The sequence below is a fragment of the Triticum urartu genome, chromosome 7 (genome assembly GCF_003073215.2).
Source record: "Triticum urartu cultivar G1812 chromosome 7, Tu2.1, whole genome shotgun sequence".
NCBI classification, from domain to species: Eukaryota; Viridiplantae; Streptophyta; class Magnoliopsida; order Poales; family Poaceae; genus Triticum; species Triticum urartu.
Genome location: NC_053028.1, coordinates 2297910 through 2302995, shown reverse-complemented (window position 1 = coordinate 2302995; position 5086 = coordinate 2297910). Strand labels below are relative to the sequence as shown.

General features: G+C 46.2%; 1 pseudogene; it reads right to left on the bottom strand.

Annotated features, from left to right (window-relative positions):
* Positions 1-1986: 1986 nt before the first annotated feature.
* LOC125524993 lies at positions 1987-3163 on the bottom strand (annotated as a pseudogene).
* Positions 3164-5086: the final 1923 nt, after the last annotated feature.

The window sequence follows — 5086 nt, the reverse complement described above, 5'->3', positions numbered from 1 at the left end:
CTAGTATAGTGCCAAAAATGCTCTTATATTATGGGACGGAGGGAGTACTTCACTAGTGAATGCTGGCAACACACTATGACAGTGAACCAAGATGCAAATTCGCTTCTTGAGCCTGGCGGAAGCGCATGTTGGCACACTTTACACTATCAGTCATGTCTCATGTGCATTTACTCTATGACAAGATCAACTACTGTCAGTACGACTGTTTACAGTTATAAGAGGTCTTGCGGCATATAAAGCATATCCGTTACAAGCAAATGAACTGAGAACACGCAGTGGCCCATTGCTTCTCCTCCGATCTGACATGAATATGTTGAGTACATTCTGAACCGCCCAAACAAAGTACAGGTGGTACTATTCTGACCCAAGTGATATGCATGAGGGCAGCATGTAAAATTCTAAGTTACTAGTACAGGTGGTACTATTCCCTGAATCTCAAACAAAGTACTATAAACTGTGTAACCGTTTGCAATCAAGATCTTACTACAGCATATAAATTGAAGTATATCTGTTAAAGAAAAAAGGCAACAACTGACAAGAAGCAGAAACTTTTTTGGCAGATCTAACTAGTGATAGTACTAGCTAGTGTTTCTGTCTTTCCCTTGAGAAGTAGGGACTCAGTATAACCAAGGAGTACATCCAAATTACTACGGTTAACTTCATTCAAATTTTGAAAACCATCACAGAGCGTACGCGACTTCAGATATCTGTGTGGGTGACTCTTTGTCTCTATCATCAATAGGCATGCTTGCAAGTATCATTCTGCATTTACATCTTGCCGAGTTGCCTCTTTCGACTCCTTTTCCTTCCATGCGTGCAATGCTGTTGAAAAGATAATATAAATACTCAAGACCATTGCCTCTCCCGAATTCCTATATTTATTTTAAAATCTATATATTGAAAGGTGGACTACTTCGTCCACTGTCACTACTCTCTATCGGCCATTTGCAGCACAACTGCACATGCTAGGTTACTACCTCCCCATAAGAACTTTGTGGTCTATTATTCATCTCTACGCTACAGTTGGTCATCTGTAATATCATATCTTTGGGTCGGCACTTTGTGTTTAACTAGTTGAGCATCTGTTGTTCTTTCTACATCACCTATATCTGAGGGCAGCATGTAGGGAACAATGATGATGGTGGTGGTGGTGGGAGTACTGGTAGGAGGAGGAGCAGCAACAACAACAACAACAACAGGCTAAATAGCCATCAACCAGAGTGGTCGGCCAAGAAGGTCTCCCTTATTAATGCAACGCCGGTAATCATTGGGTAGCTAGATCAGAATGGCCCGATGGGAAAGCCGAAATATTCAAATGCATATCTCAACATGAAAACAGAACATCACAACTGTTCACAAAAAACATCAATCTGAGAGAGTTGCCTATTTTTTCCTGACAAAAAGGTAATGTATCTACTTGAATTCATTCACTTGATACCTAGACATAATCATAAGACAGGTGCAGAGATGATCAATTAATAACTAAAGTTGCATTTTCACTAACTTACACAACCTCTGTCAAAATGAGGTCTTAAAATTTTAAGCTACCAGGGCTGGCTAGTTAAGGTGTAAATGCATGGACAGCAGTTCGGTCGGTGACCGAAACAAGAAGAAATAAAATTGCATTCATTCTCTTACTGTGAAATAAGATTGCAAACAAAGTTGTTATGCATTGCAGAGAATGAAGGTGAAGTTTCATTGAAAGAGAATGAAACTTCACATTGCATATGTTTTGGACAAAAGGCAGCGTGGAACACACCTATAAAGACAGAAAGAGAAGACATTTGCTATCAGTTCAATTCAAATTCAGAAGTGGTTACTGGAGTACTTCTGCAGGCAACAACCATAGCCACGACTTAAGATTTACCAAGGTATTTGCTATAAATTGGAGTTCAAGCAGATTCCAAAGTACACAGGCAAATACTTCAGCCAACAGAAGAGCCAATTCTTGACCGAAGCACAAACTTGGTTTGAAGGTAAAAAAAACTACTGTCCATTTACGTCTGCTAACGACTCTGAGAACAGAGGAACATAGGGTAGAAGACGTCGTGTGTTGCTCTTCTCAAGATTAAGGATATATCCAACTTTCTGATGTCGCATATCATATGCTACCAAGGTATCACCTCCACATGAGACCAAGAAAATGGTGTCGCAATCTGGATGGATCTCAACCACCATGTAGTCCTTCCCAGTCATGCTCATAAGCTTATTGAAGCTGGCAGTATGCTTCAGGACCAATTCTTTACTATGGCAATCCTGAAGGCACCAGAGTTGTAACCGAGAGATTTGGTTGTTATCGTCGTAGGAAGCCATAGCGTAGTGTAAGCACCCCTGCGACGATCCAATCATACCAAATCTCCGGCCGTATGGTAGACTGATGGTCTTCCACACTTTGCCCTCCATGTCGTTGATGACCGTCGTTGCGTATATATAAGGCCGCCCATCAGGTAGAGCATGCCGCCAACAAAGGTGCATCTACTCTGAAAGAATAGCTTAACTTTCTCAGCCATATCACTATCCCTATGAGTCCAGGCTCTGGTCTGCGACGAGTAGATGTTCACTCCTGTGATGTAAGGTTCCTGAAAGGTCTGCTCAAAGTGAAGAACGTGGAAATGGGATAATGCGGCCGGATTGAAAGCCAGACCTGTGGTACAGCTATGTATGTTGGCCTGCCGCGGCTTTGGGGGCAGCTCCACCCAGCTCCGGGTGATGGGATTGCACACGACAAAACGGAAATCATCCTCTTTCATCGAGGGGGTCATGTTGTTGTTTTTCCTGTAGCGGCGGTAGAGAAAGAGGCCATTGCAGGCGTTCACCTGGATGATGCCCTCGTCCTTGTCATGGTCGTGCAGGTAAGGGAGGGAGGGGTCGAACAGGGCTGCTGCACCGTGGCCGGAGACGCTGGCGAAGTGGTGGCCACGGCGCCACGCCAGCTGTTGCCCACAGTCATGTAGAGGAAGCCAGCGAGGGTTTGGGGCAGCTTGTTGCGGTTGGCGGGGTCAGCGATGAGGTCGCGCCATGGCACGGAGACGCACTTGAAGCGGTGGACGGACCTGACCGGGAGGCGAGACAGGATCTCCAGGATGAGGTCGTCAGTGAAGTGGCTGGCCACCGTCGCCCCGGGATGGTCATCCAGCAGCCTCGGCTTGGTGTTCCGCACCATGGAGCTGAATCTGGAGTGGTGGGATGGGGAGAAGAAATCATGGATCTGCAAACGGGATGGGGAGAGGAAGATCGTCGATCTGGGTGCTACATTGTGGGTACCTGGACGATCGTCGATCTGTAGATGGAGAAAGAGGAGATCGTCGATCTGGCTAAGGAAAATCGATCCGCCGCCGGCGGCGCTTCGGTACTCGCGGAATAATCAAGGAGGGTATGCTGGTCGATCCAAACCTGTTTTGGAAAAACGAGACCTTGAATTCTGCCAAAGGGTCCTTGCAAAATATGTATACCCCTTGTAATATCTTACCGCACAATCGATATACAGCTCCCCGCAAATGTTTTTAGACATTTTTACACCATGACATGTGTCCCGATAGTATACATCCCTTATGTTTTTCATAAAACACCCTCAAACTAAAATCTAGATTAATATTGGGTCATTGCCTGTCGCCACACACCTTGTCTCTGGTCGCCGGCGCTTGCCCTCCGTCGAGGCAGTGGCCGGCGCTCGGTTTGAGGGTGATTCACCGCGGGTGGCGTGCACCACAACAAACGCGGCCGAGCCCTTGCCCACGCCCGAGGCCGAGCTAGCTATATAATAGAAGGTACTGGATGCAACTCAATTGTATCCATTGGAGTTGTGTACAATGTTTACAAGAGGTGTCGTGGGTGACAAGCCAACTAATCCTATCAAATCTCTAGAAGTTAAAATATACATCGCCAGAGATAGGAGAGAGATCAATTTTGGAAGATATACAAAGATATGTCGTCTTCAACACCCCGCCGCAATTTGAGCGTTTGCGTCGGCGATGCAAAGACTGGAACGGAACTCTTGAAATGCAGCAGTTGGCAACCTGTTTGTCATAATGTCAGCGAACCACTGGGGGTGTGGGTACATGAAGTACATGCAGCACATCCAACTGAATTTTCTTGCGCACAAAGTGATCATCCAACGCAATGTGTTTGATGCCCTTATGCTGCACCGGGTTAGCAGCGAGGTAGGTTCCCGAAACATTGTCACGTAAAACCACCATAGCCTTGGGAATGGGAACTTGAAGCTCACCAGAAGATGACGCAACTAACATGTCTCAGTTACAACGTTGGCCACCGCATGACACTCAACCTCAACACCCGAGCGGGATAAGGGGTCACTCATCACGTCATCTTTGAGCCAGGTGGACCGGGTAGAGGACCCCATGGCGGTTCACTAAGGGGTCGTGTTGAGAAGGCCCATGATGCATAGAAGGAAGGCTCGCGAAGACTTGGCGCATACTTCAAGGTATCTAGTCCTCTATAACACATGTATCTTTTGAATAATTTATTACTAATAAAGACGGTTGTGTGCATGTTCAATCAATGCAGAGGCCACGGGTTATTCTCCTTTTGACATTCTCTCTGTGGAGGAAAATCCTAGACGCGCGGAAGATTACGGGCCTTCCATGCGGTACTCAGTGCTAGTTAATCTCAACCCTCCCCCCTTTTCATGGGGGTTGGCCCCGCCTCCCTTCTAACCTCGAACCAAAAACCGCCACATAATCACAGCCCGTTGAATCCGTAAAACCCACCCCGTGCATGTAGCATTGCTCGTGCACTGTGCACGTTCACCTCGTCATGGATAAGACCATCTTAATCTTCTTCTTCTTGGGTGTTGGATGGATCGGTGCTAGTAATGGTACAACTCTTTGGTGGTGGAACCCTTAGATTTTAGGGGGCCTGATGTCACAGAACCGAAAAAAATGAAAAATACAAGGGGGGAAACGTGCCAACCCAAAGCCGACAGAAAGACAACAAGGTCGGCTCTGAGTTCCAGACGCGCGCATCCAAGAAAAATATTCGGACAGAAATCAATATGCTGCATGAGCATGAGCATGACCTAGCTAGCAAGGCACACAACTGAAGTCTAATCTTTTTTAGTTCCAATTGC